Genomic DNA, 9,863 nt, shown 5'->3' on the forward strand with positions numbered 1-9,863 from the left:
ATGTTTATTACTCCCTCTCACCCCTCCACGATCCTGGTCTTCTCTCTTCTTTCTCCTTTAACCCATGCAGCTCTGCTACATCAGACAGCACTGCATGGGAGGAAGACGCTGCTGCTCCTGCGCAGTCTAATCACTCAGTGAGTGAGCAGAGGCTGCAGGTTGTAAGCGGTTATGTCACCGCTGCCACCGTTGAAATAGTAATCTGACAGGCAGGTTATTATAGCAACGGTGATCTCCGTTATTCACCGGCTGTGGCATCCAGTCCTTACATGTGGGCTGACTCTGTAAAGAGCGCCCACATGCAGGAACGGGGAGCCAAGCATGTGCCCAAGCATCTCGCCGGTACACAGAGATGCTCAAATGAGCACCGCGTACCGGAGAGATGCACTGACAGGACCTAGCATGATCTCTAGCCATGTGACCAGTCTGTAGCTAATGAGATAATACACACGTGTCTGGTCACATGCTATTTTGACGTCACGGAAGGTCCTATCATCAGTGCTGGTTACCGGGAGGGAACAGCGATGATCGGAAGGATAAGCGGTGGGAGACAGAGTGCAGGACGCGTCGCGGGGACCTGTAAGTGTAATGGCAATGTTTATTAACTTTATGTGTACATGTATAATGTGTTTGTGTTTTCAATAGGGTTCGAAGGTGTTCATCGAACGTTCGCCGAACTGAGCCGACGTTCGACGAACCGAACCTCACTCAAACACTAGGGGGGTGGCTCAACACTAATTATTACAGCTTTAACTTGCTGAACTGTTCACAATAACAGTAATTTTGACCAGAAGTGCCGAAACTTTTGCATGCCATTGTAATTCATTGGGTCACTGACAAAATTAACACTTGGAGCCATGCATGCGTCCTCTGAGTTCTTTTGTTGTGTGGTGGGTAGAAGCTGCGTTTTATTATATTAAATACATTATATATACATGTGACGCCCTGGCCTATCAGGTTAGTATTGTGCAATCTGGTGTGTCTGGTTAGCCACAGTGGGGAGCGGGACCCGGTTAGTTCCACACTACCGAGACCAACAGAGAAGTGACTTAGTGCCAGGAGGCAGGTCACGGATCACAAGGCAACACCATCGGGGACGGGACCCAAACTAGCTCCCCTTAGTGGCAGCGGTGTCCAGAACTTTGGTTTATCCAGTTGTCGGTGTCAGTTTTATGGACTGAGTCAGTATGTGGAGGGTCCTAACACCTGGCTGCCCCATTCCATCGCCCCCGGGTACTCCCAACTGCAGAGGTGGTACTCCCAAATTACCACAAACCAAGGGTGGCGTCACGAACTGTAACACATCCCCTGTAAATAAACCCCCATCGTATGAGGAGCCGCACGACCCCCCCCCCCCCCGAGTCCGGAGACCTCTCGAGCCACAGCGGATCCGGATCCGAGTAGCCCGGCTGCTGACACAGGGGTGGCACACCCTCACATTACTTGGAGTCATGAACAGGATACGAGTAGGACCCACTTACCTGGGTGACGTGCGCCTTAGAAGTCGAAACCGCGAGTCAAGATCCAGTTTCCCGCCAATTCCGCCATCTTCTGCCATCCTTTGATGCCAAAACGCTATCTTCACCACAAAAGCGCGCAAAGCAGAAGCCCCGCCCTTCGTCCTGAGAGTGAGGCCAGAACTGGAAGTTCCCAGAGGGCCACAGGATCGAGAAGAGTGCTGAGTGAAAACCGAGGGGGCGTGACGGCATGTAGCGGCAGCGGAAGAGAAGCAGGAATTCCAGGACTCTGCCATAATGTTCCTGGATAGCGCAGAGGCAAGATGGCGGAGCGGAGCTGGTCACCGGAACGTGCTGTTCCCGGGACCGCGACTTGGATTGAGGAAGAGACGGAGCAGCTGTGCAGGAGAATGCGGACGTAATTCCTGTTTATACTGGACCACTGGAGGGAAGAGATGAGGAGTCTGGCGATGGCGGTGCGAGACCGTGAGATTGAGATCCCACGTGAAGAGAGGGTAAGCAGTTACCCAGTCCCTACTGATTGCCCTAATCCAGCCAATGCGGCTGAGGGATCCGGACTGCCCCCACTCCCGGTGAGCAATCCGCCGCCACTAACAATCCGCCGCCACTAACCCCATCCTCAGCGGACATGGAGCTGCCTACGTCCACCCCGGCAGCGGAACCTTCAGCTCCTGTGTAAGAAGCTACAGCTGCAGCACCCCCGGTTCCGTCCCTCGACCCGGTCGCAACAGCGGTCACCCCAACACCAGCCAGACCAGACCCAGCCACATCGCCGGGCCTATCCTTGGAAGTGGAGTACCCGGACTCTGCAACCCCGGCTGCGGAGCAGTCGGTACATCTACCCTATGTAGAGGAGGTGGAGCCTGAAGAGCTGCCGGTTCCATCACCACGCGCCATCCCAACGGCTGTTGGGGCCGCAAGAGGACACTTAAAGCCAGAGCCAGCTAGGGAGCAGAGGCCGGACACTGACACCACCTACTGGGAACGAGAACACCCAAAACTTAAATCGAAAATGACGAGTCAAGACCAGAGGCAGCAGGAAATGGTTGCCCGTGCACAGAGGGAGAAGGAGCACCTTGGGAAGGTCACCTTCCACGTCAGAGGGCCATGGCGCAGGGGCCTCGTAAGGCGGTTCAACCCCGAGAAAGGATGGGGTTTCCTCTGGGAAGCGGATCTCTCTGAAGAAGTGTTCGTTGCTCGGAGAGATATAGAGCAGCATCTCCCGAGAGACCACCCGGGCCGTAACCTGGAGCCAGGAGAGGTGGTTAGCTACACTCTGCATTGGAGTGAGCGGGGCTGGTATGCCCTAGATGTGAAATGGCTCGCTATGGTTGACGAGCAGGTTGTGCCTGCCGCTGCTGTTGATTACCTGCCTCCCAGTGAGCGATACCAGTAAAATGTGAAAATGTTATAGCAGAATTGTTAGGTATCTGTGTTTTCGGTTTTTATTTTTCAAAGTTTATTTTCCATATAGAATATGTTAAAAGGTGACAATCTAATCAACAGGGTTTAAATGAACGGAAGAGGTTACCAGATTATCGAGAAGATTTGTTATAATGTGTACCCTGGTACATGGACTACGTTGTATTTCTACTGCGATGTTTATAAAAATGGACCACGGTTACAGGACTGGTTGTAACCAACACAAACTTGTGTTCTTGTAAATAGTTGCACCTCCTGTGCCCACCAGAGTCGTCTTTTGCAACACCCGTGACCTTAACCTGGTCACGGACCTACTATAGGTTTGCATGGGGCCAAGTTGTTTGGGTGAAGGGTAATGGGATCCGGGACATTGGAACTGGACTGTCACAGGAAGAGGCTTCAACGGAGCAGGTGGAGTCCTCCGCTACTAACCAAACCGGTAGCATTCCATTATTGAAATGATGAACTCATAAAGTTTAGTAACGTTTAAGTGGGGTGTATTGTGTAAAATAAAAATGTTTTCTTTTTTTCCATTTTTACAGTTAAGAAAAAAAAATAAAATAAACCTCTGATGTCCTGTAGCTCGAGGAAGAGCTACGTTTAACCAAGGGCCTATCAGGTCGTCACATTGTATTGTGCAATCTGCCCTTCTGTGCAATATCCACCTCCTCCTTGGTTATGGGTCCCCAACTAACGGTGTTGCCAACAGCAGTCAAAGTCCTAGGTACACTCTGCACCACACCCACCAGACATACCAGTGGACGGCCTGAGTGGAATAGAGTCGCCCACTTGGGGGGTTGGTTAAGGGGAGGTCAGGATTGTCAGGAGGAGTTCAGTTGGAATTAGGGAGTTGAAGTAGGAAGTTGAAGTCAGGAGCCGGTCTCCTTGGAAGTAACTAGGTGACAGACGGTGGTCTTGACCTAGTAGGAGCTGGACCTCCGGTCACAGGGGATCATGGCAAAGGCCACGGAACTGTCGAGGAGGACGGCTGGCGGCCTTGCACCATCACCGGGCTGGGACCAGGGCACAACGGGATACGTGGACCCTAGGTCAGGGCGTAGCTTCAGGCAACCTGACAATTTACCCGACAAGAACGGAGACTGGAGCCTTCAAGATCCGTTCTCCACCGGCTCCAAAATCTGGGTACTAGCGCAACGAGGGGGATAGGACTTTCCACAAATACGGTCCAGAAAATCCCAAGCGTGAACCCTGAGAGCAAGCTCCCACAGTTAGCCACACTGGGGAGCGGGACCCGGCTAGTTCCACACTACCGGGACCAACAGAGAAGTAACTTAGTGCCAGGAGGCAGGTCACGGATCACCAGGCAACACCATTGGGGACGGGACCCTAACTAGCTCCCCTCAGCGGCAGCGGTGTCCAGAACTTTGGTTTATCCAGTTGTCGGTGTCAGCTTTATGGACTGAGTGAGTACGAAAGTTTCCCTTGTGCTCCCTACGGCACCCCCCAACGCAATCAACGAGTCCCTGGGCATTCCCCCTACCTGTGGAGAGTCCTAACACCTGGCTGCCCCATTCCATCGCCCCCGGGTACTCTCAACTGCAGCAGTGGTACTCCCAAATTACCACAAACCACGGGTGGCATCACGAATTCTAACACATCCCCTGTAAATAATCCCCCTTTGTTTGAGGAGCTGCACCACCAGCCCCCCCCTTCCCCCCTGGGTCCGGAGACCTCACGAGCCACTGCAGATCCGGATCCGAGCAGCCCGGCTGCTGATGCGGGGCGGCATATATTATATACATTTTTTATATATATATATATATATATATGTGTGTATATATATATATATATATATATATATATATATATATATATATATATTGAAATGAAATAAAGGTTGTAGACCAGCTCACCTGTCTGAGCTATATATATATATATATATATATATATATATACACATAATATATCAGAAATAGATTACACGGATTTTAAAAAACTGATATATGAACCAAAAATGAATATAGCAAACTGGGGAAAAACAAAACAAAACAGCACAAAAAAAAAATATATGTAAATAAAAAAAATGACCTGTCACATCAGGTGGAAGTATGCTATTAACCTGCAGATATGGGGTTCATTTGCAGTTTAGCAGCATTCTAAACCTGCCCAGTGCCTCCCCATTAAAAACCACTGCCAGGAGGAAATTAACTTTAATCCTCCTGGCAGCGTTTGGGTTTCAGTTATGGAGCGGCGCCGGCGCAGGTTCAGTCACTGCTCTGTGTATGGACAGGGGCGGCTGTAACCGCCCCTTGCACTGACTGACAGCCGCTTAGCATTAGAACAAGCTGCTAATCATTGCGAGGGATATGGTTATAGCTGCTGCTCTCCAAACACAAAGCGGTGACTGAACCCATGACACCGCCTCCATGATTGAAACCGTAATGCTGCAGGGAGGATTAAAGTGCATTTCCTCCCAGCAGTGGGGTTTAATGTGGAGGCGCTGGGCAGGTTTACAATGCTATTAACCTGCAGATTAACTCCATATCTGTAGCTTAAATGCGTTTTTCCATGTGACGGGTTCCCTTTAAGTGTTTTGAATTAGTGACCTAGTCATTGAATAATTTGTTTTACAACTTACATTCAGATCTGCTGATATGAGTGCTTGTGTTCTTTTTTTCTTGCAGTTACTGTGATTACATAACATAAGGCATTTTTGTGAAGTGAAATGTATGCAGTATGGTAACATATTAAAATCAGGTCTTTCAGGTTTACATGGCACATACCAAAGTAGATCAATAAAGCACAACCATACACAGCACAAATGAGGATTAAAGCGTAAATGACAAATGCATATATCACAATCGTGCGTGGGTCGTATGGATGTAATGGACCTACGGAAATTTTTGGAAGGCACCGAAATTTTAGAACAAAAAATTCTAAGAGAAACTGATTAGGTCTAATATAACAATTTTTATTTTATTAGTTAAAAATAATAAACGCCAACTGGCAGTTTGACTAGAGAAAACAGGGGCATCCCATGTAAAAATACATAAGAAATCAGGCACAGGTATTCTGCAAACGAGTAGGGTACAAAGAAATATATCTAGGAGGAAAGACAAATGGATAAAACAACCAGTGTCAGTAGAACTGCAAGATAGCAGGACAGAAAAAAACCAGCACTATAGTTTAACATAGGGGAAAAATAGATCAAAGGTTTAGTATAGGTGTAAATGTAGCGGTTGTATTGTGACCATAAGCTGTACAAAAATACATAAGATTTATTGTGACAAACAGTATTTACTGAAAAAATTGATATGACAACTATGGTCTCAGTATATGTCACTGTGATATAAATAAACAACACTAATAGTGTTCATCTGGTGTATGACTGTATAAAATGTAATATAAAGCAGATAATGGAAAAATGACAGCGTGACAAAGGGATATAGGATATATCTTAGGCCGGTGTCACACTTGTGATTGCAAAATCGGTCCGATTCTCATTCCTGAGAGCAGGACGAGCTCTGTCCGAGTGTTCATCCGTGTGCAATGCAATTGCAATGCGAGTATGTGATTTTTCTCATGATAGTAGTCCATGAGCAATCCATATTCAATCGTCTGTGATCCGTTTTTTTCCTCAGCAGCTATTAGTCATTACAGTCATGTACAGGAGCATTTACAGTGTTCTGCTACATGATAAAATTGTATTAGAAAATCTGATGTCACTAGGATGGTTCGTGTGACATCCGGTTTTTTTTTTCTCGCACCTATAGACTTGCATTGGAGAGACTCGCACGAGAAACTATAGAAATCGCAGCATGCTGCCATTTTTTTCTCAGTACGATTCGGACTGAGAAAAAAAAGCCGGTAGGAGCTGCCTCGTTGATTAACATTGGTTCGAGTGCAATAAGCGATTTTCTCACATTGCACTCATGCGAGTCCATTGCAAGTGTGACGCCGGACTTAAGAATAGGTTTAAACTGCTGCTGTGAGTCAGAAGATAACAGAGAGAGTCATCCTATGAGTATAGTATGAATGTGGATGACTGAAGCATTGTCATGTATTCTCCGAAGCAGCAGAGAGGGGGCCCAAACAAAGTGCAGCCAATAATGTATGTACTAATAGTAAATCATATAGCAACTGTGGCTTCAGTATGTGCCATTGTTGTGCTGATGAAAAAAAGCAAGGTGTTATTGGGCGCTAGACAAAATGCAGCCAATACTGTATATACTGATAGAAATTTATACAGCAACTGTGGCTTCAGTACATGCGACTATTGTGCTGATGGAAAAAGGCTAATAGTGCTGGTGTAATTTGAAATTACACATAGTAAGGTATATGGAGATGGTTATGGAGCAAAAACACAAGACATAATGCAAAGACAAGAGCAACGGATTATAATAGCAGCATGTGCTGTTGCAATACATCCAGAGAAACAAGGTAGCAGATGTGAGGAAAGCCTCTTACTTTTAGGCAAAGGCTTTGTAGCCGAAACGCGCGTAGGGAACTTGGCGCCAGCACCGGCAAAAGGAGATGCCACTTGGTATGTTTAATCTCTTATTGCTTTAACCATTGACACTTTGTCTATAGTACAGCAATATTTCCCTACCGCACTTTATCTCTATCTTAAGTCTAAAGCATCAGGGGTATATAATTCACATTGTAATTTACTTTGTCTACCCCCTATGTTTGGAGACACGGGGCTACTTTGAGCCTATGTACAGTTGCAATCTTGACCCCTTCTCCTGCTGTGTTCTGTTGCCCTTTATTCACTTTTCTTGTACCTTGTCCTTATATTTAATTTATCAATAAAAGTTACATTTTATTTTGGCTATTTGCTTTGGCTCTCTTTTTTGGTGTTTCAATTGAATATACTGCAATTAGCCTGGCTGGATTTATTTTTTTTTCCATTGTGATTATCATGCTTGGGTTTATTATATTTTATATCTATTCATTTTGTAACCCTTGCTGTTTTCACAATTTTGGTAATTTGTCTATTACGGCTTCTGTCTGGCCAGTACTTTTCTTTTGATGTGCAGAAAACTTGGTCTGCCACATTTTCTGCATGTTGGAAAATGATGAATATTGTCAGAACCGAGATTACACAATGACTCATTTAGGCGAATGGCTCCGTCGGAGTTCCCATCAGAATCCAGTTTTTTGGGGATTCAGACAGAAATGTAGATGTAGTGCTAACATGAGAGCACTGTATAAGTGTGAATCTACCCTTACTTTAAAGGGGTTATCCGGCTTCTTTTGAATTTTTTTATTTATTACCCTATTGGGCTACATTGGGGCAGGTAAGTAGATAGAGACCACTTACCTGCCCTGCTGTCAGCCCCTCTCCCCCGGCTCAGAGTGGTCATGTGACCGCTCCTGCCGCGATTTTGCTGCTTCCGGTCATTTCATGTCAACATGGGCAGGACCATGTTGACATGCAAATCTGGAACAGCGTGTTACCGCCCTGCTGGGCTGTACAGTGCGATGAGCCCCGCCCCCTTCCCTGCACCCTCCCACACATTCCCCCGCACCTCTTACTCTCCCCGCAACCTCCCCCTGCACTGCTGTGGGGTCCGTGCCCTGGGGGAGGGGCCTGGCGGCGGCTGCCGTGGTGTCAGCGCCAGCACCGGGCCCCCTGCTCAGGATCGCACATTCAAATATACCGGCATCGCAGATCACAGATGCCGGTACATTTGAAAGTGCTGATGAGAAGCAGCGCATCGCTGCTTCTCATCACTGTCCCTCCGGCTGTCTGTGCTCTCTTCAGCACAGCGGTGACGTCACTACTGTGCTGATATGGCCAGAGCAGACAGCGGACGAATGTGCAGGAGCAGCGGGGACTGAGGACGCCATATGTGGGTGTGTGCGGTGCAGAGCCATGCGTGTGCGGTGCAGAGCCATATGTGTGCGGTACAGAGCCATATGTGTGTGTGTGTGTGCGGTGCAGAGCCATGCGTGTGCGGTGCAGAGCCATATGTGTACGTGTGCGGTGCAGAGCCATATGTGTGTGTGTGTGTGTGCGGTGCAGAGCCATGAGTGTGCGGTGCAGAGCCATATGTGTGCGTGTGCGGTGCAGAGCCATATGTGTGCGTGTGCGGTGCAGAGCCATATGTGCGTGTGCGGTGCAGAGCCATATGTGCGTGTGCGGTGCAGAGCCATATGTGCGTGTGCGGTGCAGAGCCCGATGTGGTGTGCGGTGCAGAGCCCGATGTGGTGTGCGGTGCAGAGCCTGATGTAGGGCTGTTATTTGCAATGCTGTAGTGATAACAGGTCAGTGCTGAGGCTGAATACTGACAGGGAATGTGTGTGCAGGGGGCGGGCAGGGGGCGAGGCTGGACACTGGGGTGGGTGGTGCCAGCTCTGACTGAGGTTTTGCACAGGAAGTGGTCAGTTTGCTCGAGCTGAATGTAAACAAGGAGCTGCAGAGAATAAAGGGTGAATTCAAGAGGAACAAAAGTTAGAAAACAAAAAATAACAATGTAGGGGTGTTTTATATGACAATACAGCACAGATTAGCTTACCAAAAATTTTTGAGTTTATGTCGGACAACTCCTTTAAGGCTATGTTCACACTTTGTGTTTTTTTGCGTTTTATTTTTCATGTTTTATGCAAATTAAAAGCTGTTTTTTTTACAATACGAACCAAGCCTATGAGATTTCATTTACTCAATTGCTTTTTTTTTCCCAGACAAATGACAAACTGCTGCGTTTTTGAAAGAAGCAGCATGTCATTTGTTTCAGCGTTTTTGCAGAATTTTTTTTCCCCATTGAAAGCAATGAAAGTTTAAAAACACAACGGCTGTGTTTTTACTGATTTTGTGGTGAATGAAACTAAATTTATTAAACCAAAAAATTCCAAGAAAAATCCAGCAATCCCAAACGATAAAAAATTCCAAAACTTTATTTCACATTTTAAAATTCCATGGTAAGGCTCCATTAAAAGGGAAACAGATGATGCGCTTCGGATCCATCAGATCCTTACTCATATCTCAATGGATATCAT

Source organism: Anomaloglossus baeobatrachus, chromosome 3 (assembly GCF_048569485.1).
Source record: "Anomaloglossus baeobatrachus isolate aAnoBae1 chromosome 3, aAnoBae1.hap1, whole genome shotgun sequence".
NCBI lineage: Eukaryota > Metazoa > Chordata > Amphibia > Anura > Aromobatidae > Anomaloglossus > Anomaloglossus baeobatrachus.